Source organism: Lepeophtheirus salmonis, chromosome 3, assembly GCF_016086655.4.
Source record: "Lepeophtheirus salmonis chromosome 3, UVic_Lsal_1.4, whole genome shotgun sequence".
Classification (NCBI taxonomy): domain Eukaryota; kingdom Metazoa; phylum Arthropoda; class Copepoda; order Siphonostomatoida; family Caligidae; genus Lepeophtheirus; species Lepeophtheirus salmonis.
This window is the reverse complement of record NC_052133.2, coordinates 14,062,268-14,088,046: the sequence shown is the minus strand read 5'-3', so window position 1 is coordinate 14,088,046 and position 25,779 is coordinate 14,062,268.

Here is a 25,779-nt window from a genome sequence, read left to right as displayed (position 1 = left end):
TCCATTAAAAAAATTTTTTTAAATAATTTTAGTATAAATATAAATAAAAAGATTTACCACAAATAAATAAATAAAATTATAAAAAACAAAATCAGTTTCATCTTAAAAAATGTACGTGGTACGAAAAATATAAGGACATATATATTTAAAATCAGTATCAAAAATGCTGTAAGATAAAGTCAAAATTATTTTAGATGAACATGTTATGTTGAGCTGTGTAATAATTAATCACAGTGTTGACACGCAATATGGAACCAAGGAATTTAGTTTCTAAGTATTGATTTGCTTCTTTATCTCTTGGAATTTTTGGTAGAAAATTTACTTTTTTTTTAATCTTCTTTTAAAAGTGAGGAGAGTAAGAGAAAAAAAAGTCGTCATTATTTTTTTCTTGGAATCCATAAATTTATTAGCACAAATTTATAAACTATTATAAATTTATAAAATATATATGTAATCATTGAATTGTTTTTGTACATTCAGTATAAAACATTTAAGTTGTTCCTTGAAAGATCGACCGTTGAAAAAATCCCAAGGTTTACAATATGTTTCTTTCTTCCTCAACGATGAATTTATCGAAAACATACTAGGTTAATTTATGTAATAAATTTATACTGTTTACATTAACAATTACCGTAATAGAAAATATAATAAACAGTTGATATAAATAAATGGAAGGTTTAAATATCCAAGTTGAATAATTTGAGAAATCCTGTAGGTTTAGAATCACACATATATGCGAAAGAGAATTATACCAAGTTGACGTAGTTTAATCGTTAAGTAATAAACTCTCATTATTTTTGGATCGGATACAATTATCTAATAATAACCAAGCTCATACTCGAATGCATTACTGTTTATATTTAGACGTTCAAATATAAAACAAATAAATTTTTTTCTTACGTATTTTTTTTGGGTAAAAAAGTTTGCCTGTTTACGGATATTTAAAAGAGAGTTTTTCCTCTGAATGACAAAATATAAAGAACAGATATTAGAAGGAACCTCCATTTTCTTACATACATACAAAACACATAATACTTATATAAACATCCTAATATAAAATATGGAACGGAAATGTTTTTGGTGGGTATATTTATCTAAAAAAGATACATGCTTGAACAGAGAAACAGATTTGCTATCTTAAAAAATATTTACAATATTACTATGGTCTAAAAATTCTTATACAAACCCTGCGTTAGTGAAAATCTATTTTATAACACAGTTAGTGAAATAGCTAAAAAGGTAAATTCTAAAAAGAAAACGTATAAAGTAATATAATAAATAATTCAACAATGTTAATAAGTACGTCATTAAATTTTTGTATCCTCTTAATAACTATTCTATTCGTTTTTTACTCGTAAATATCAATTAAAATGGTAAAAGAAATGTAAAAACAAATACTTGTTCTAAAATAATCTTTGAAGATTTAACAGGATATAGTTTTTTTATAGTTATTGTTCTTATAGCAAAAAAAAGGAAAATCAAAGAAATCTATAGGAAAGGCGAAGCAACGACTTTTAAGCAAGACAATAATTAAATTTAGTAAACCTCGATTAAAAATTATTAAGTTACAAATAAATCCTTTAAAAAAAACATTCCAAAAGTTATAAAAAATTTCAAATAATCAGTTTTTAAGAGCATATTGAAATGTTTTTTGTGATAAAATGTAAGTTCAAAGGAAAAAAAGCAATCTTTTAAGTATGGGGTATCAAATATCCCTATTTATTAACGGAGTCATAAATAAAATTGTGAATTATTGTTGTATATTGTAATATCAGGATACTACAAAATTAATCAGAGTAACAAAATATGCAGAAAAAACAAGCTCCAGATAAATAAAATATTATTATACAAGTTATTTCCCTAGGTTGTTTATCTAACCTTAAGACTAACATATCATTAAATTATATTACATATGTGTATCATATTTTTTCTCCAGCTTGTATGTAAATTCCTAATTTATTATTTGCTTTTTGTATATGATAAATTAATATTCTTATATATTTTTTTTCAAGATGGTATATCATTGGTTTTTTAGTTATTAATAAATACTAATTTAATAACCGAATAATTAAATAATGTTTCTTTATACATTCTTTTTATTTATTTACTTCAACGAAGAATATGAAACAAGCTAAAGTGCATCGTTCAATCACTTTTAAATTCACTAACTTACTGAAATTTACTAACAGACCCCAGATAAAAGAATATAAATATAGAATAGAGAATAATTAAAAACCCCTAATAAAGCGTTAAAAAATAAGGAACCAATGAAAAACAAGTTTATATTACTACCTTTTTTTTCGTTTTTATGTATTATATTTACCCAAACAAATCCACTCAATGACGTCACTATGAAGAAAAATAGTTACTTAATAAATTTGCTCTTTTTTTCCTAAGATTTTTAGTTGGCTAACTTTGTTCTAATAACATTGCAAAAATGAACCATTATTTGAAAAACTTAAGCTTAACAAAAAAAAATTTATGATTTAAATAAAAACTTTTGAGTAAGATTATCTATTATTGGGAAGCTCAAAAATATTTGCTTAAGATTTGTGACGGAGTCCAAATTTGAGTTATGAGCTACTTTTTAATAATAAATGAGATTAAAAGTTGTTTTAAATATCTTTTGCATTATCGTTGGTAAGCTATTAAACTGATGTATACAATTAATATACTATTTGATAGTTCTGCAACCAAATTATTTACTAATTTTTTTTGTTGTTTTTATTGTTCAATCTCGTAATGTTAAATCAATTTGTGTGTCTTATTCATGCTCATAAATGGTTATTGATATAATTTATTTCCTACCCAAACCCCAAAGGTTAAGTTAAACCATTGGGTGTATTAATATTACGAAACCAATAAAATAATTAAGTTAAGCCATCATTTTGATACATAAACAATTCAATTATTATAATTTCGAGATTGATGATGCTATAAAAGCATTACTTTCTAAAAACCAAATATGTGAAATTTTATTCATGCAAATAAATTAAATCTCTCATATTCCTCATCAATGAGCTTAAATTTTCAAATTATGCATCCCAATTTGTTATTTATTAGGATATTAGCTTAGTTTCATGGTATACTATTTTGTATTAATACAACCATTTTTTTGGGGAAAGAATGGAATTATAACAACGGAATATTATTCAAATGAGATAAAAATTAAAATCTAGTATAAATTTTCCATGGAATGAACTATATGCAAAACATTAAGTTTTTTCAGAATTTTCACAGATGGAATGTCGGGTCTCCTCGACACAATATTAAAACATTTTATGGAATAAGAAAAGCTTTTCGTTCTAGATAAAACTATAATACAATATATTAAATCACAAAAAATATAGATATTTTTTAAATTAAGTATTTGACTAAAAATGAATAAAATTTAATTGGTTCATTATTATGTATTTTATTAAGAGTATTAACTTCTTAAATGAATACTTCTCTTTTTCAAAAAATCTTGTTCTACAAAACATTAAAAGACATTTAAATTTTGATCATGTTATAAATTATATAACGATGTATTCTTTATAATGAACATAAAGTAAGGTAAACAAAGGGGAAAGCCTTAAAAAATCTTTTTTTTTTATATATTTTACTTATCAAAATATTGATTTCTCTTTGTACAAAAGTAAGTTTATTTAATGTATCTCTTATAACATTGTTCGATTACTATTTGTATGTTTTCTTATACTATTTTCTATCTTCAATCTAGCATTATTTTTTTTTTCATTGCCAAAATTTATTTCAAAGATTTCGAAATACTAGGAAAATGTAATAAAATGCTACACTAGGCTAATAAAAACAAATAAAACATATACATGTTCATAATATATTCAAGCCATAATTTAATTGTATTTAAAATACCGATGTATAGTTCCTTAGAATATTCAATACGCCCTCTTCAAGCTTTGGTCTGGACGCCTTCATGGCGTAGGCGATCACTGCGTAATAACATATTTTGTCATTGAACGCTTGTCTAAAAAAGTATTTTCTGCCGACTCAGTCTCGGAAGCGTTCCTTCACCAGTTTTCAAATAGTGGTGTAAACACGTTTTGAGAATGGGCATTTCCACAGAATGTGTAAAGCTGTTTCTCTTTCTAAACTGCAGAAATAATAATTTGAAGTACCTGATATCTGTCACTAAAGGTGCTTTCGTGGATCTATATTTGTACTGGACCTTTAATTTTTTTTACTATAATAAGATTAATTTTATCTTGATAAGTACCAATACATGGAACACATAAAAGAAATGGCTAAGTTTAAGTATATTTTTAAAATATTATTTATTCCGGACGAATTTCTCATGTCGCTTCACATTCGGCCAGGAAATGAACTATTGTATCTCTAAATGTGTATCAATATAACAAATTTTGCTTTGTTGCAAAAATCCTCCAACTTTCCAATCCGATACAATACAATACGTCAAATAAAAATCACATGAACAGGAAAACTGCCGCCCATAGTCTGATTCTTCTTGCCTTTCTTGATGTAAAGCCATTCATCATATTATCCTATGAGATCTGCTCAGAACTGTATGATTAATAGTAATGATGACTTAATATCATGATATGGTTGATATATGTTATGCTTTGATGAGCTTTAGCCTTAACAATATCCCCTCAGCTTCAGGAGCAGTTGCTCGAAGAGGTAGACTAATTTTGAATGATGTATATAGATAGGAAAATATTTCGGAAAGTTCCCTTTCTTGGACAAATGTCAGCAACTCAAGCAAAGCCGTGGTCATTGATGGAAAGTACAATCTCTTTACCATTCAAGTCATCTTTATTTCCCCTTTAATTGCAGTATTGTAAGTGACACTTTTTTTCTTTTTGAAAAGAACGTTGACTTGAAACTCAGAGGATATGGACGGAAAAAATATTTTTTGGGGGGTGCTCATACCGCCCCTCAATGAATGCTTCCCTGGTCGGTTGCCCACGTAGCCTATTCAGGAATTTCTTCTGTTAATGACTAATAAAATACTCTATTTAGTTAGAATAAGTCGTTTTCGAAAGGTATAATCTTTTTTTTTTTCCTTTTTTTTTTGTAGAAAAAAATGATAAATAAACAATATTTGACAACATCTTTAAAAAAATAAAGATAATTCCTATCAAAAAGGGGTTCCTTCATGTAGCATACAATCAGCTTTCACTTTATTAAATCTCTTTTTTATGTTCTTATAAATGCACCTACTCAAAAACAATGCTCTCCCTATGTGCTTTCTATGTACCTAAATACATAGATAAACTAACATAAACAACATTAAACGACTGTCTGGATTATTTAGATACTCATTTTCTCTGTATCTCTCTCTCTCTCTCAAAAATATATTTTTGCGATTAACATCATATTTGACCATTTCTAACGCTACATTACATTTCAATTATAACTTACTAATACACCCTCTTTTGTTGTTATTCTGTGACATAATTCTGTAAAATATATTGTCTGTAATCTTAAAAGGTAGGGGAAACCTGACACATATTGCAAGTGTATATTATTGTAGTCATATACCAAATTAAACCTTTTCAAATTTGACTCTTCTAATCATACATTAAGCAAACTGATATGCCCGTTGCAAGGGCCCTATAGCTTTATTGTTAACGTTTTCCTAAAATATTTTGTTAATTTTTTCATTGCAGCTAATCGGAGGCTGATGACATAGCCTTGAAATATTTATTTGTTTACTTCCATATTCCGAAAAAAAAATCAAAGCTTATATTTGGTCCCACTTTCAATGCTAGATAATTGTCTAACCCCTCGTGCAAATATTTTATATTATATATATATTATAATAATTAGGGATTTTAAAAAACGTATAGGCAATCAAGGACCACTATTTGTTATGTCGTTTTTAGAGTTTATATCGTTTCTCAAAATTATCAACAAACTGTTTCACGCTTACAAGGATTTCAACCATTTTCACATTCAGTCCAATTATTGTTGCAGAAAATATTCAGATAACATCTTAATGTAAATTAATCACTAGTTTGTAGCCTCAAAAATTAGGGATAGTAAGACTTTTGATTTTTGGGTAGTTATAAGTCCTTGTTGGATTTAAAGATCGACAACAGAGATATCTATGTCTATGGTCTTGCTAGTTACAGACTTGAATTTGTGTTTATTTTCTTTCACACTTAGCTAATTATAGATAATCTACGAAAGTTTCACAATAACTAAACAGATTTTCTAGTAAACAATCATCAAATTGTTTCGGGTTAGATGTATTTCTTGTTCTTTTTTTTCTAATATACCAACAGTTCATATGATTTACAACTCTAAGTCTAATGCAGATTTTAGAGAAAAAAAATCAATAATTTTTGTCAACTTTACCTTGGATAAAAACGGATTTTGAGGGTTACAACTAATTATTTAAGGGAATAACTTTTTTTAGTAAAATTTTAGTTAGTTTTTAATTGCTTTTGCAGTAACTATTTAATAATTTCTCATCAGTTCTAACAATTACTTCAGAATTTAAAAGTAACTAAATAAGAAGATATTTAAAACATTGTGACACTCATTACATAAGATTCAGCTGTAACGAGCGTTGCAATTGTTCCTTATTGCTTATTCTTCCATATTACATAACATTTTGATATTTTAAAGCAAATATACTTTTAGCCAGGCAGGTATCCTTTAAAGGATTGTGATACTAATTTTTTTTTACAGATAAGCGACTTTTAATTTATATTAATCTTAATAAATATATATCATATCAAACATGCATCTATTTAATATAATATGCAAAGAAAATGTGTCAAGTTGCATTATACTCATACATCCGCACGACCTTGTCTGGGTTTCATCAGCTCATTCACTAAATATTTCGCTAGTATTTCCAATGTCCCAGACATATGAGGGTAGGGCATTTGCCTGATTCAAGACCCGAAACTTTTATGATCTATCCATTACAATGGTATTTCAAAAATATTTTATATTTTTATTGTATATATTGTATAATATGTTGCAATATCTGAAAGAGTTACGATTTGTAAAACTAAATTGTGCAAGTTGTGTTTTATTCGTCTAAATATGCAATATTTAATTACAATAATAGTCATCCTAATTACCAACTATGAATGATACTATGATTTTATTTTAATCTATTGAAATTACATTATTATAATGCATTTATACGTCAGCATTTGAACTTTATACTGTGCTATGGAATATTTATATTTAAGTAAAATGTAATAAGATTCATTACAACAGTAATGAGTCATCCATTAGTATTCCTCAAAAAACTATTATTTATTCTTAATTTCTTTATAGCTGACTAGAAAACATTATTAACTAATCCATTAATTCGGTCTACGGGGACCTTTTGAATATTTGAATCAAATTTTGTCGGAAAGTTAATGACTAGGGTATGACTTCTAAATTAATTTAAACAAAATAAAATATATAGGTATGTTGTGATAAGTGTTGAAATGTCCAAATCCAAGTTCTAGTTCTTGAGCCCAAAACAAAAAGTGTCACAACTCTCCCCAATATCTGCTATTTGGATGTTTGAAAATATATATTACTGTTTTTATATGTACACTTTTATCTTGGGGTACACATATTATTTTTTTCAATTTTTCAAGAGTAAAATATAAATGAGAGGTTTTGTGAGACATTTATCCAACAAAATTATCTAGAAATAGTGTTTGATATAACTTTTATACAATATAAACGCCCTCAACTCGAATAATTGTTTCAATACGAGGCCTAAATCCCTTGCATACCTTGAATTTTATATATTTGCTTATTGCCAATTCTCTAATGGACACGTTGTCTAAAATAATCAATCTTTTGAAAGTAACTAATAATCTTCTTGTAGATTAGCTTATTTTCAAAAGGCACAGCCTTTCATCAAAAATAATCATTTTTCCTACAAATTAGCATTCATTTCTGATGTTTTTTATTAGTCGAAAAGTTTGCAAACTTCAAAATATTTCGACATTTTGTTTGACCTTGCCCTTTTTTAAAATAAATACATATTTGGTCCCATTTTTATACCTACAAGATGACACTAAATTAATCTATGTACCTCAATTTGTTCCTAAGTTGTGGTTTATTATGCATTTTTTTCATTGACCCTGTCTACTCAAATTTAATACACTCTTAGTATTAACATACATAAACCTCTTGCAAGATTTTATGAAAGGTAATCTGAAACCATCCTGCTTAAAAACAAACAAATTAATATATTTGTTAAGAGGCATACTTATAGTAGCAGCTCCAAGATATATGGGTTCAGATTTAAAAATTTCACTCAACGATTCCTTGCCGTTCAATATAGAAGTATATTGCTCGTTATTTTCCACAGAACCATATAATTACCTGAAAATTATAAATTGTAATATCAGTGTAATCAATAAGCAAAAAATAGGGCGATCTTAGGTACCAGATTTAGATTTCTGACTTTTAAGGAGTTATTTTTTTATTGACAAATAAACTTTTATAACGTTGTACAGGTGTACGCGTCTAATACTGAAAACTCCTTTAAACTTTACAGTTTTAGACCTTGACGAGGGGTTCTCTTGTAGACCTTAAGACCAAGATCTTTCTTAACTAACTGATCCATGGTCCTTCTGCTGACGTTGAACTCCCTAAAGAGGCAACTGACGGTGACCTTGCCTCTCTTGTCCTCGACATACTTTTTCACGCCAGCAACCATTTCATCCAACCTTCGAGGCCTTTGACTTAGATCTTGTGGTCGCCTTACGAGTTCTTTTTAGCTACCATGCTGTAAACGGTGGTGCGGCTGCAGTTCAGAACCTTGGCAATTTCAGTAGGAGTTCCCCGTGCAGAAAGTTCCAAAATTGCAACTCGACGTCCTTCCATATTATAGGCTGTTGTTTCACTGTTGCTATTTAGATTTTGCTGAGGTTTTGTTTATAACTAGTCAAGGCCCTTGCCTCGAAGTATAAACCCGTTTCAACTCAATAAAATCATGACTATGTGCATGGCGTAAAATTTAAAGGTGTGTTCAATTTTAGACGCGCACACCTGTATTTGTAATTCATAAGTTTTTTTGGTTATAGTTTACTTATTATATAGATTTTTAGCGTACTTTTGTACCTGCAATGGATATATATATTTTCCTATTAAATCTAATGGCAATGGTTAAATAAAGACAAAAAAAACAAACATCACACAACATTTATCCAAAGAGGCCATTCCCACAAACTTAGAGGACGTCTGCAATAATTTTTGTTAGCTCAGAAATTTATTCCTGTATTTTATAAAACTAATTTCATTTTTACTTTATTAGGAAGGGGATGTTTAGAAATTTGAGTGGTTATATCATTAAGGGGTCATTTTTATTTACATAATAGCGTTCTGAATACCGTTTTTAAATGTCAAACTGATATAATACCCTTTTAATTATATCAGTACTCTGGTATCACTATATCACATATATACCGAACAACAATAGATTTGTTTCCTCTTCATTGAGTATCATCTAGGATTGATATCAAAATAAACTTGATTTAACCCTCAAATATGTCAATAAATTTCAGAAGAACACTTATGAAAGAACCATTTTGCTTCTTCTGATCAGACACGTTCACCATTAGCATCCAATTAGTGAAAATATATTTATATGAAACACTCATTTATATTTCAGAATCTGTATATGATGTTGGAAAAAAGTTGCTAAGAAACCAAAATGTTATTACTTATAAGTAATATTACACGTATGAAACACTATTAACTTAAAACTTCTTCACATTTTTAATATTATGTAAGTTATAAGTATGTTTATATATTTAGAAAAATATATAGAATTAGTTACGTATAAGTAAGTATTTCAAATAAGGCCAAAGTTAACAGCGTTTGAATGTTTTTTATGGTAATGAGACTCTTGTTCATGTGAAATGATATTCCAAAGTTTCTTTTTTTTAGGACAAATTGAAAGCCTTATATAATTTTTTTTCTTGAAATTTGAGTAGGAATACTTAAATTAAAGAAGATGAAGATGATTCAAACGTCATTTTGAAGAATTCGTTCACTGATACAGGTCAAAAATGGTTGAGGTACAAACTAGAAACACTCTGTATTTTTACAAACATTCCAGGTAGATCATACAGAGAAAATATGGTATTTCTGCCATTAAGAATTGGAAACCTTGTTTCGTTTATTCTACGAATACGTAAAAATTACCCCAATGCTTAAGTATATCTAGGGAAAGATCTAGATATACTATTGATGTAACACTTAGTCCCTGGGATGGGCTCATTGTAACATCAATAAAGCACGAAAACTAACAAGTTCATTCATGGCTCCATTATTACACCTCTTGAGTAATTATATTCTTTTACTCTATTTCTATCGATGGGGGGAGTACAAAAAAAAAAATATTCCTTGTATACCGAGAATTATTTGTCAAAACTAGATCGAGATCCTCTCTTCTTGATCTTATTAGAGCCATTGTAGTGTTATCCTCATATCTATTCCAGCTCTGAGATGTTTGTATATTGTATCACTCGAAGTTTATGCACCACCCCTTTCTTCTGATATTCTAGGCTTTTATTTGTCTTGCGAGCCATTGTAACATTAGCAATTTCTTTATCCAGCATTTTTTTAGTGATTTTTTTGTTTCAAATCCCATGCTAGCATAATTTTGTGTATTGCCCCGCCTTTCTTAGCCAACATTCCATAGTTCCTCAAAGAATCTAACGATCTTTTATCAATTATTATATTGTAAAATGTATAATATGTAAAATCAGTTGCTTAGCTTATCCTCTGTAATGTTCATAGTTGGTTAAAAGTATTCCCTGTTCAGTGCACAAAATGTTCAAATGAATGGATCAGAGCTAAGAAGACTCATCATATTCACCAAAGCCAAAAATATTGCTTCTTTGTTTATATAATCCTTTGGCCAATTCAGGAAGTATTATCTACAGTAGAACGGGTTGAATGTACTTGCTACACCAAGAATCATATTAAAACCTTCTTCTTTATTCCTGTAGTTACGGAACCGTTCTTACGAAGAAAAAACAAACTTGAATTTTGACTTTTCTGGTTGTAGCAAAGGTAAATTATCTACTTTATTTGTTGTTTTATACGAAGTAGTCGTTTGTTAGTCAAAAAGTTCGTTCATAGAAAAATATTATTTTAAAACCACCTTGACGGATAAAAAAATGTTACCAGAACCATCTTTTGAGCTTTACGAACTTACATGGAAAATTTCAGTAAAACCCTTCTATTGGATTGGCTATGAACCCCCGGACGCACTTACAGACATTCACATTTAATATATTGATTTTAGAGGCAGAAAAATGAATCCTGATTTAAATATATTTTTTAACAAATGTATGTGATCAATATTTATTGATTAGATGTAAGTGATTTATTTGACTTGCATATTTATTAAATATTCTATAAATTAATTAACAGTTAAACAGAAAAAATCAATCAAAATTAAACATTTTTTTTACAACAAATCCCTTTAAGCTTAGATATAAGGTTTATTCTTTAGTTTTGGTTATAATACGAAACAATTGAAAAAAAATGGTTTCCAAATAAAACGCTTCATTTTACTTGATTTTGTATAATTGAAATCATTTTTTAGAAACCGTATTCGAGATAGCTGAATAATTTTAACATATTTCAAATGTTATAATGTTTCTTATCAATTGTTATTACCTTTTAATTTTAAAAAGAAAGTTTTTTTTTTCCATTTCTAAATATGGCTCCAAATCGAAATTATGTTTGTGTTTAGTGGCTTAAATAACAATAATAAATGATTTATTATCATCTTCTTTTTCTCAATTAACAAATACACAACTTTCTTTCTCCTCTTTGGGGATTCGTATTTCTAACAAAACATTAATGCATTTATAAACTCACAAAATTATCCAAACATGCTCTAAAATAAAATATTAAGATATTTAAAATACATTTTAGTTAGTGAAATATTTATTATTTCTTGCCATACATACATCAAATAAAATTGTACAAATATAAGGCAACGAACACGACCACACAAAGGGATATTTGTGCTACTGCAATAGATTCTAAAACCTAGTTTACATTAAAACTTTGTTCAATAATATATTTCTATTTTTTTACATTTTACAAATTTTAAAATACATATGTCTTCGTTTTCTTCATTCATTGTTTGATGTCTCTCGTAAGATAGACTGGGACATCTATTGATGAGATGGTTTAAAAAAATTTAAATTTACTTAGAATTGTGATTGCCATTGATCTTTTAAGTGCCTGTTTTCTTAACCTTGCTACAGCAATCATCCTTTGTATATAGTTTAAAAATTGACTTAGATGCAATTATGTGCTTTATAGTTACATTTGTTGGCGTTGCTTCTTATTTGCCTTAAATACTTTTTTAACATACTTATCTATCGCAACAATTAAAATAAATAGGGTAGATGTAAGGGAAATTTGAGTATGTCTTATTCTGATTATGTAAAACATGTCTTATTTTTTGTAAAACTTGTCTTCATTGATAATTTATAAAAAATATGTCTGTAAATTTTTTACATTTATTTGTCCAAATGCTTTTTTTTTTAAAATTAAGAATCATCAGATAACAACTACTAAGGGTAAATTTAGTCATATATTATTAAAATATACATATATATTGGGAGAGTGAACACTCTACGGAAGTGCTCACAATCACATTAATGGAATGTAACAAAGGGGTTGAACAATGAATTCATCAATTTGATAAGAATTTTGCAATATCAAAATCGTTAAACATAGTTGTTTGCTCTAAAATATAAACTTGAAAAAACAGCAGGTGTTATCTTTGAGAAACACAAATGTATGAGGTTTATTGAAATAATTATTGAGAAGATTTGATGTTTTTCTTTGAATTTTATTGTGTTAAGTATTATCTCAATCGGGGATGAAGAACTTGATAAAATCAATTATCATTGATGCATAAGTAACATCAAAAAGTAATATAAAATCACTAAAGAAAAATCACAGACTCACTACTTGAAGCTTAGCTAATGCTAGAGTGAATGTTACTAAAACTAAAGTTTACATTCCTTTTGAGTCTATCATATAATTTTAAAATTGCAGATATCATATAAAGTCGATGGGGTGGTCCACAACAACTCATTTAACAAGGAAGGAATACCATAAACTATTCTACCATAGATAGTAGCAATCACCTTATTCAACAATAATTATTTTCTTTACAATTTTGAGACTACAGATTGACAGAAATGACATAGTTTGACTTTACATAAAGCTCTTTTGTTATCAGGGTAGTATCTTAATTCTGAGAAATTAAAGAACGTATAAAAAGTTGTTTCTAAAAAATTATAAGCTGAGAGCAGACTTTTTCCTATATTATGTTTGACTTATTTAAACGGATACTAGACAATTGCGAATTTTATCGTAGAAATTTTACTGTTTTTTGGGGGGTTCTAACAGACAAATCCAGATAAAGTTTGACTTCATTAAAATGAATAGCAAGGACATTGCATTCGAGTTAACGGCCATATATGAGAGGATGAGATTTAAATTAAAAATCAACAACAACATTGAAAGCAATACAAATAGCGATTTTTAATAGATTAACTCTAGCAGAAAACAGCCCGGGGCTATAATCGACTCCACGGGGGTACCATAGAATGACTGTCAACCTTATTCTAATATAACTGATATGACGGGACAACACCATCACAAGGTCCCAAAATCTCTGAAACGACAAAAAAAATGACTAAAACATTCTTGGCTGGCCAGAACAGATCTATTGAGGTTAATCCAACTAATCCCAAGATCGATCGGGCCAATGACCACTCTTTGAGCACAATGACGGTGAATAGGCACATCAAGGACTTACGCTTCATCTCTTATTTTCCGGGTCCAGGCTTTTACTCTGGGCTGACGTCAAAGCCAAGCACCTACAGTGTTGTACCAAGATCTTGAGACAGTTGAAAACTGCCCAAATTTCTCTTCTGAGGTTTTTCTCAGATGAAAAGTTTTAACCGTTGACGACAATAGCAATAACATGAACGGAATTATTAGAAGGCAAGGCCTGTGCCAAGTCCAACCCCTTTGTGAGGTTAGCAAACATTATCCTACCTACATCCGAAACGCATGTACCAGCTTCCAGTACAAAATACAGCGCTTGGTAGCGGCCGATGGCGTCTAAATCGAATAAAATGTTACTTATTTATATATATTGCTAATTAAAGACTGTAGACCTTTACCATCTTACTCTTGTTATTTATCTTGACAATGTCAAATTTTGTCCAAATTTATCTGTTTAGTACGTATTTTTTACGCAAAACAGAGATCCAGGCCGAACTAATGAAGTATTTTTCCTACCAAAATTGTATTGATGAAGTACATATAGAATAAATGAAGAATTTATATCGATGTTGAAATAAAAATATTATAACCACTATATATATGTATAACAAGGATATTTCAGTCTTAAGGGTAGATAAGCACCCCAATGGAAGTAACATGGGATTATGACAATAATTTTAATTTGTTTTTTGAGTTGGAAACAGAAAATTTAATGGTTGTATAAAACTTATTCAATGTTCTATGAAAATAAGTTGTAACAAACCATTTTGCAAATCAAATCAAATACTAATTGATTCAGATTCTGTATATATACATATAATCATTTATTTTGTACCCAATAGTTCTATTGTTATACTAAATAATGTTGCAGCATGGAAAACCTCTTTTCTTATTGATCCAATACATAAAAAAAAAAGATAAAGAAATGTCTCTTTCTTAATCATACATATGGTTTTTTTTCTTAAAAGTTTATCATTAATTAACCACTTCCTTCATTGTCAAATGCCTCAAATGAAGGTTATTTTAAAATAACTATTGGGAGGGATTAGATTCAATTTTTTTACGAACTAATCCTTAACATACATGCTAAAGCGAAGAATATCCAAAGTACAGATGTTAAAAATATATTCAGTCATGGTTTCTCTTATTCTTCCATCTGTAAGAAAGAAAAAAAATAAAGCCTAAATTACCTATATAATAGCACGCCAATTATATCATTCTCTACAATCAATAGTAAGTTTATATTAAGTAATACGTATTAAATAATCTTACAAAAAAAAGCATAACATACTAAGATCTTTATTGGTTTCTTATCTTGAATTGAGTATAATAAATACAGTTTAATGCAATAAACTCATTTTTGCTATCATTAATAGCAACTCTTTAGTTATTTAACTTTTCAAAAAAAATACATTCCAATTTTTGAGTGATACCTGGTGGATCACATTTTCAAAGTAGGGTCTAGACCAGGAATTGTCAGAAAGCGGCAGTATGAAAAATTTGAACTGCAAGTGCATTTCATACGGTCTGCCAAAATTGATTTCATACCCATTTTACATAAAAAAGTTAAGAAATTGATAAAAATTTGTACTTTTGCTCGAATTTGTGTATTTTATATTGTCCTAATAATCCTAAATTGTTTTATATGGTCAAATTAATATACACTATTTGATAATTTCGGAAGAGGTGAAACAATTGCCACCAAAATGAATGACATCTTTCTGAGCACAACTCTCCTTCCTCGGCGAAGTTTTTTTTAAAGTGGTCATCAAGCTGCTTTTATGTCCACAATGCAAAGGTTTTCAGCATTTTTTTTTTATTGTTGCAGAGAGACGAGTATTATAAAATAATTGAAAAATTGTGAGATTATCCAAAAGTGTATTTTGGAAAAGGGATGCTAAATTGCATACATCACTAGAAACAAGGCAAAGTAAATATCTCAAAAGTAACATCTCGCGAAGAAAAGCTATCTTTGAACCAAGTAAGTCTCTTCAAGTTAATTGACGGGGTTCATCACTATAGTTGATAGCTTTGAAACTTGAAAACATTTTCGTTTGAGAATATTTTCAGTTTTATATTGTTGGAACGGTCTAGAAACAATACAAATTGACACGTTTCCCGGCCAAGTTTGCTTTTTTTGTCCCTTCTACATTATCAGAGGCTTGTAATTAGAATAATCATAGATACAACTTAGCTTGTTGGTCTTTATTCCTCTTCTTAAAGAAATGGATTAAAAATGACGTCGCCTCATTTTTTTACTTTATTTCAACAAATCACACGTTATATCTTTCCCTTGTGTGCCAATATAAATTCTGAGTGATTATATCAGGCCTTTACAATTCCATTCCAGAGATTAAAAAGTATTCTATATATTTTGGATATTACTAAGAACGTAAATCCCACCTGAGGAAATGTCATAAAAAATATTTAAACAGCGAAAGACTGCATATTTCCTCATAGAAATAAACTATAGTGTTCTTTGCACACTAATACGCTTGAATTCTCAAAATAGGGAGAAATAAAGTATTAATGTACCAACCACAATTAAATATGTATCATATGCATATTTTTGGTAACTAATGCTTACAAGGAAGAAATTTTTGCATATCTACATATTACTCTTATCTTTGTTAAAAACAATTGATAGCAGCTTAAATGTGGTAAGTATGACAGTGAGTATTCTGTATAGTTGCTTTAAAATATTTAAAAAAATGTAATGTTATATAAAAAGGAAATGTTCCAATCATCAATATTGGTTTACTGAATACCATTTGATCTAATTTAAATAGTACAACTCCAAAAAGACCATTAAAACTGACTCTAAAAACGTGATATTTTTTAAATGGACTTCAAGGCCAAAACTATGTTGGTTCAAGGTTAAAATGACCATTTTCGTGTTTTACGGCTTGAATAACATTAATTCATGTTGGTTTCAGGCGAACGTAAAAAATCTTGTATTATTTTGTATAAAGTTATAGATTATTTATATTCTTATGTGGTGTACCATAAGGTGGCAGCACCATGATTCTTTGCAATGGTCATAAATTAGATAATGTAAGTTTCTCTCCTATCGAGTATATCAGTATATATAATATCATATCATTGTCATCTTATATGTCTTTGTTAATAAATTTAGTAAACAAAACTAATAACAAATAAATCACACATTACTGAATACAAAACGCTTTAATATATTAATGGGTAATTCTATAAACACTATACCTATGAGTTTTAAGTTCCACTACTTAGTTTGATTCACAGTAAGAGATATGTAAATTTCAGCCTATATTTCCTGCCTAACATTTACCTCCAAACATGTTCTCATTTGCCTAATTTTCCAAAGCATATAACTGCTTGGTTATTCAATACTTTTAAATAAAAATTGACAAGTATATTTTATTTGAAACTTTTATCATATTGTCAGAGATCCAAATATTGAGTCAAAATATGAATCTCATCACAATTTCCTTAAGTATGAAAACTTTTATTTTATTTTATTATTTGAAAAAGCTACCAAGCTGTTATAAATAAAATATAAGCATGGTAACGTTTGCTATAAAAAATATATTGGGGTTTTGTGTAAAAATTCTTTTTTTTTTTTTTAGATTACCCATATAATCTGTATATGAATTTTACTGCAAAATGTATATATACTATTGTTTTGTTTTTTTGCTGAACCTACACGAAATACATTTGATTAATAAAATAGTACAAGTAAAAGCCATGAGTCAACAATTTTTTTAGTTGATATTATATACCAATAATACATATGAACATACATTGTACAATAGGACGGTTTGTTTTTCTCAACTTTTTTGAATTTCGATGATAGCTATTCTCGAAATGTTGCCCATTATTTTTAATTAAGAGGTTTCATTACGCAAACAAGCCACAGCTGAAACAAAAATAAATAAGTTTTACTATTATCACATGTCTTTAAGTATAAAAATGTGGAAGTAACAAGAAAATAGGCAACCTGTGTACGATCTCTGCGTTTGTGTTAGTGCTAAGAAGGCTGCAGAAACTGTTGACATCTCCATATGGACTGCCTACAATATCAAGAAGTTCATTAGGGATGGGAAAGGAGCCAGTAGGCCAAGAAGAACCAAAGCTTATGCAACAACAATATGGCTGACTTCTTGCGTGCTTCAATATGACTTTCCTCTAGCCCTAAACAGCCCTTTGCAGTTTGGGGAGTCTTAGACAAGAAAGTCTGCTGGACTTCTCATCTATATTTAGATTAGCTCTGAGATGCTGTCATGACATTGCAGTACCCTATGGAAACTGTTAGCAACATCCAATCTGTTCAATAACGTTTTGAGCCTATTATTGCTTGTGAAGGAGGACATGTTTAAAAAGAATATATAGCTAAACAAAGCATTTAAACATAGAACTAACTGGTATTGTAGTCGTCTTTTCTTTATTCCATAAAAATAACGTTGATTGAAATTTTATCATGTTACTTCTAGTTTTGTTTCCTTACTCTGTATAGGTCGTACATCTCGATGAATGTTATAAAAATAACACAAATTTTTTTTAGTCATTTTAGATTAACACTATTCCTCATTTTTAAAAGAACAATATTGATGCACATTTTTACAACTTATAAAAAGTATTGATAAAATATATTGCGAAAATAAAATCATGGATCACAAAAATGAAAAATAAAGTAAGTATATTTTGATATTTCCGTTCCGTAAATGTAAAAAAATTACAAAATTAATAATAGTTCATTACGTTATTTTCTCTTTTTGTTCCATAAAAAAAAAATTATGTTTTTTTTAATCATCTTTATTGACTAAATGAAGAATTTTGCCAATTTTTAAACCTCAACCATTCTCCTATACAAAATAAAAAAAGTTCTGTGATTTAAAATGTGTCAAGTATATAGGAGTAAAAATGCAACAATATATTAAATGACATTTCACCTTTCCAAATATCAAATGCTTACCATCACAAAACCTTTTCATTTGATTGGGAAAATTGTTCAAGTTTGAAGACTACATATATGTAGAGTTCTTGGAAATAAATTGTGTGAATACCCATGATAAATTTGGTTACTCACTTTTTTACAAGTTTGATTGACATTTTTCTAACATATAAAAAGTATAAAAAGAGAGAAGTATTGAAAATTAACAACGTGTTTCTGTTTATCGCCAACTCTTAAATTCATTTAACGGAGATTCAAAGATCTATTAAAGTGTTGTCCTTGAATGTTGCCATGAGTCAATGTTTTCCAAAAATTAACAGAAGAAAAACTTATCAACCCTTTCAGTATTTGAGGAATAATGATCTCAGCAGTAGCAAGATATTCAATGTTTTCGGTCAGAGTTCCACAAATACACGGAACAAATTGGGATTTTTCTCCAAATGTAGTGAAATTGTATACATTAATCTCTTGCAGACATTTTATGCACTTACTTTTTGTCATGAGACAGCACGAAAAGCAATACAAATAAAAAATTTATCTCTGTTGATAATTTTGTTGAAACATTGTCATTTTTTCTTTAAGCTTAGAAAAATGTCTTATCTAAATTTCAAAAACGATAAATCAACAATATGTAAGAGCTGGGAATGTTTTTGAACTGTAATAATTGGGGTAAATTAGAAACATAATTATTAATTATCATCATAATTTACATATGCTTGACTTACCATTTTCTTCTGATATCTTTCTTTTGATGCTACTCAAGATTATGGTAATGTAAGTACTTACTAGTATATTGAGCATTTTCATTGACGTAAGAATTTGCCACATAATTTTTTTTTTTCCTTAACTTCTTTCAAAAAATTATTTAAGAATTAAAATGTTTTATTAACAAAGCAAATCAATATAATTAAATATCAGGCAGAATACAAATAAATTTAGCTAAGTATAAAAAATAAAAACAAAGAAAAGAACACGACATTTGTGGATTTAAGTGTGTAGATAATGACAGGACCTAAATCATATATTTCTTCTTTTTATAGATCAGAATGTTCGATAAGGTATTTGTTTACAAACGTTGAAACGTCCTTCCATCCTTTTGAGAACCCGTGCAATAACTCTATTTTTCAAGCACTCTAGCCCATCTAATCTAGGTTTTTTTTCTCGTAAATAACTCTTTGAATACTAATAATAATAAATTCGATTTTAAATACGTTTTTGAACAAATGTCAAGTTGATACTAACCCATCTGAAGGCGCCATTCCACTTTTTAGAGATCTAAGACAATACCTTTAACTAATCTTATCAATGGCAATATGTTAGGAAAAGTGTAAAATATATGTATGAAAAGAGGACTTCACTCTGTTTTTCAAAAGTGGAATACTTTATCCTCTTCTTGGATTGGAGACTTTTTTGTAAAAATGTAAGATGTTTGTTTTTTTTATCATTATTATTTGTAATCACAATTTTTCATGTTATACACCCCACCAATAAAGGTTCATTTATCTATCCATTTGTCGGTTTTACTATTATTCTAGCGTATATAAGAATATGTGAAGCTTTGTTTTTATTAGTTTTTGATTGTTTATGATTCTTAGGTTTTGGAAAGATATTTATTCTTAACTAAATTGTTGAAAGATATTTTTTTACAAGCCCAATTTTCCTTTTATGTATTAATTTTTAAACATCCAATATTTTTAAATAAAAATCTTACTGCTGAGAAAAAAAAGGATTTTCAAAGATATTTACAAAAGACATCCGATTGAGTAAAAAGAAAACTTTCTGAAAAAGTAATGCTAGTTATATTCTCACTTTGTGCTCTATAGAGTTACTTTACAGTATAACAAATTAAATATTTTCATAGGTCAGAAATATAACTATTAAAATTGTCACAACAAAATAACTAAATTGTTAGATTGTTTGTTTTTAAATCTTTGCTGACTAAATAAATCACTTATTCAATTTTTAAAACTTTGAACCAGATGTCGTGAATATCATGAAAAATTATTTTTGTTTGGGTTATTTTCTTAACATGCCAACCGCCCTATTATATAAATTTACATGAATATACACATACAATTTTCTAAGCATAATGTTTAGTTTCAAAAACGTCAAAATCAATCATCAAATTTATATAGCTTCAATATCAGTAAGAAATACTTTTTATTCGTACAAAAAAAAGTATATTCATGTAGAGATATATTAAATTTTCTGAGAATAATTCATATATTTTATGGAACGAACTGCTGGTGATGGATTTTCTCCTTGCTCTCAATTTCATACTTAAATACACACATATTTATCTACTACCTATATACATCAAAATCTCACACTATAGAGTAGAGATAAAAACATGCAGCAGAATTTAATTATGATTTTATAAACGTTATTTTTAATTAGGATTTCAGTACATAACCAAAAGACAACTACCATGCATCATCCAGACTGCCTACAGCATCAAATAGTATGTTACAACCTCACACAACCAATAAGAACCAAAACTTCCACAATAACAATATGGTTGACTTCTGGTCTACCTCAATGTGGCAAAGCCATCCAAAAAGGCATTTTAGAAAAACTTTCAGGCTGATGAGGCCGGGTATATAACATACTTAAATCCCTAAAAAATGATTTTCGAGCTTATCACATTTTAAAGCATGGGGAAAATACGAAAATATAACAAAATTCAAAAAATATATTTTTGAATAGGTATAATTTTATGTTCATAAATAAAAAAAATAGTACAGATAATAAAAAATATAAAACTATACGTACATACACGACTACACAAACAGGTATATAGTTGTTGTCAACAAAAAAATCATTTTTGTACATCTCAATAATTTAAGAATAGGATGATATTTATCCTCTTTTTGCATGCCTTGGTACCTCTCTTATGAAAGCGATGGTCAGCTGTTAATTAAGTTTTCTGCGCATTGTGGTTCTTCCATGGAAATATTATACATTACACTTGTATTTTTATTTTTGCTCAGATGGGCCAAAAATGCTCCTAACACCTCTTTCAGATTGAAAGCAATTTTTGTTGCTGTAAAAATAAATTTTCATTAAATTATTCGTCAGTTTTGCAATTTTTAATAAATAAAATCCTAGTTTATTTACAAAATAATAAAATGATGTTCACCAACGGAGGAATAATGAAAAATATTACTGAGTTGAATGTAATGTTACATGGTCCTTTGGCTTTTGGTTTTTATACTCACTATTTAATATTATGGTAAATTTATAGTTACAAGAGATAATTGAACTAGAATCAATTGTGAAAAGTATTGAAATATTTTTAATTTTATATCTTTTCTTTGAATTGACCTGAAGAGTGATTACATTTTTTGAATTGATCTTATATATAAAATGAAATTCAAACATGTGAATAGTACTCCAACATAATTATCAGTTTATCAAATTGCAAGTTGTATAGTTTTTATATGTAACCAATGTCCATAAAGTAATTTCATCTTGTACTATTCCTAATGCCCTGCAATAATTTACATATGAATCCTTATAAAAACCAAAAACGTCAATATTTATATAGATTTATTCGTGTACATATGTTTTTACCTTTCAAAAATATATAATTATTTTTTGTTAAAGAAAAGGAAAGTATTATTATAGAATTACAAAAGAATCAAATTACAATTGTATTGTACAAGTATAAGACAAATAAATAGACCTAAATGAAAAATTGTTTTTCTCTTCATATAATTTTTTCGCTACGTGACATTTTCCAATTAGAAAATGAAGGTTGTATATTTACAAAAGAATGACAAACTAAATGAGAATATTTAATTCGCTTTGAACTAGTTTATGTATTTATTTTTTTGTGAAGACCTTCTAAAAGTGACCAATGACAAGAACCTTATTTGAAAAGGGTTTCGTAGGACTTAGACTACCTTTATAACGTTACCATATATGCATATGCTATGTTATTACTGAAACACAAACCTATAAGTAAGTCTGTTTTCATTTGGAATAATTGTATCTAAATACGTTAAAAATAAATTTATAACTGAAATAAGAGTTGAATAATAAAATCTAACTAAGAAAATAAGAGATGGAATGATGTAGCTCAATGGATAGGAATGAAACTTGTGAATTTTCTGGGTATGTTAAAAAATCGAAAATCAACAGGATAATTCTGAAAATTTGAGCATTGATCATAAGGAGATCAGCTACAATCAGCTGTGACAAAAGGGAGAGGAAGAAGGAAATAATCAAGTACTTTGCCAAGAATTACTCTGATGTCGATCCTAATTCATACTTTAAGTTCAAAAAGAATTTACCATTATGAATCTGCAACAAATTCTGAATGTTATTCTCCGTCTTCTATGAGCACACACGAATGTTCATTCAGATTTTTAATATAATTGAATCTATTTAGGAAAGGAAGTTCGCTCTTCAAGAATTATATATAAATGACATTTTTTATATAATTAAATGCTAAAAAAACGGACCACCTAAAAAATACACAGGATTTACATCATGACAATGCACACCGGTGAGATTATGTTGAACTCAATATGTACGTAGGCTGGCGAATTGATCATTCCTAGAGGAGGTATGTATATAGCTCTGATTAATTTAAAAATCATTAAAAAAAAATTAATAGCAATATAGTTTAGATTGGAAAAGATATTATCCCCTGACATACAAAGCAAGAATTTCTTTCTTAATTCCGATTGGAATGGACATATTGCTAACAAAGTCTTCAAAAAGCCAAGACAGTGCCTATCAGAGTCTAATTTAGGTCTAGATATGTTCAACATGACCTTGATTTGATAAATAAGACTTAAGCTATACACAATGTGGTGAATTGATCGACTTTCCTGCAAATTATGTTGTTTATGATCCTACATAATTTTCACCGTGTGTTGAGGTTACGATGCAAAAAATTATACTATCATTATATATATAAATTCAAACTTTTGATCGAACTAACGATGTGAATTTTGCGGAGACAAGAAAAAATTGCATACGCAAATATAAAAAATTAATAAGTAAAGTCAACTGTAAAATTTTGCTTGGTGAAAAAAGTTTCTCCAATAGTCAAGGAAATCCTCTTAAGATAACAGGCACATTTGTCACTGTTTTATAGGTATGGGTAGTTAAGAGAAAAGTGAAACAGACTCGATTCAAAATTGGTTAAGCATATTCTATAGGTTACATAAATAATTCAATTTTGAACAGTTTTTGTGATATGAACAACATTTGAATTATTTTAGTTTAAAAAAATTGCTTGTTTTTTATGTATTTAATATAGAGTTGCAAAGAATTGGAATGTTTCCAGTAAATTTTCGGAAAGTTTCGAAAAATTTCCATATAAACTTTGCTTCTCGAATTTTTGGAATTTTTATATAAGTAGGTAGGTTAAGATTTATTTAGTTAATACTTTTATCATTAGATATTGAGTTTCTGAGTACACTAAAGATTATGATTTGTTTGACGAAGTATATTCAACCTCGGTTTTATGAGCATTCAATTATATCAATAGAATTATATCTTTACATAATTAACAAACCATTATTTTAGTTAGTTTTTTATTTTTTGTTGATTCAAATCATTGTAACATTGAAAATTTCAAGTTTAACAATATTGTTAGTCGAAAATTCCCATTAACTTCCCCAAGTTTCCATGAAAAGTTACTTTGTTTAAAATTGCTGGAATTTAAAAACCCTAGTTTTACATTCAGATCACGATAGCATCTCTTCACCTTAACAGTACATTAAATATTTAATTTTCTTTTTATGGCAGCTTGTTACTTTGAACACTTTATATCATTGTTGTCAGTTTTTTAATTGTGGAAATATATTGATTTTTTGCCGCAGTATGCTAGTCTTTGTGATTTTGATGGTAAAGAACAATTGGAAGGAGGCAACCTGTATATCAAGGGTACTCTATATAGACGAAGTTTCTGAGTTTGTCTCTTATGGAGTATTCGGAGAAGAATGGGAAGACGGACTTGGAGTATATATGTGAACTAAGGGAAAAGGCCAAAGATGATCATATTTCATTATGCAAGGCACCACGACTTTTTCTGTTATCTTGGCCTCATTCCTCAGTCCACGGATCGACTCTGATTCCCTTTTCTTACCCATACAGAAGTATCCATAAGAGACAAACTCTCAATTTCCTGTGGTAATTTCCTTGGTATTTAAAGGTTACAAAGATTGAATTTCCATTTTTAACTTGGGTTATCTCCAATCTCGTATGATTTATAGTCAAGTATAGTATGATATTATTTACTATTATGGTACCGGTATAATGAAGTAAATTACTCTTTATAATATTAAAATAGTATTTTAAAACAAAAACAAAATTTATATACATCATTATTTTGAGTTCTTTTAATTATTAAAGGTGTGTATGTGCCCGTGGCTTGTTGTTTAAGTTCTGATTTCGTTTCCGTATTAATCCTTTCCCACACCCTAATCTCCTATTGCTTTCTATTTGAATCGTTTTTTATAAATACATTTTTTAATGTTTGAATAATAGTCCTTTGTTTAATATTTCAGTAATAAATTTTTGTTTTAAACTTACACAAAATATAAATAATCGTTCACTTGAATAAAAAATAAAAACATTTTTATGCTCATTCCTATTTTACTTCCATTGTTTGTTTCTTCTTCTTCAAACAACTTAGCTAGTTCTTATATTTTTTATTTTGCCTCTTGCCTTGTTTATGAAATGTGCTTAGGGTAAATGATCCAATTTCCTTTATATATAGTCATATGAGAAACAATATGATACTGACCACTCACAAAAAATAAAACAACAAGAGCCGTAATGATTTTGTTTTTTATATTTAACCATTGATAGTATAGATGGTATAACCATAGAGTTCCAGAAAATATGAGCTAAAAAAAGTACGATACTTTTTTTATTCCATCCAAGACTGTTATATTTAATTTTTTATTCATTAAAAAAAAAAAAAAATATAACTTAAGTGTAATTACTAATCCCCTATATGGGAGTAAGGGCTTTCTTAGACCCACGATTTTTTAAACATTAAATTCAGTTAATGTATTATTCATTTAATTAATTAATATTTTTAT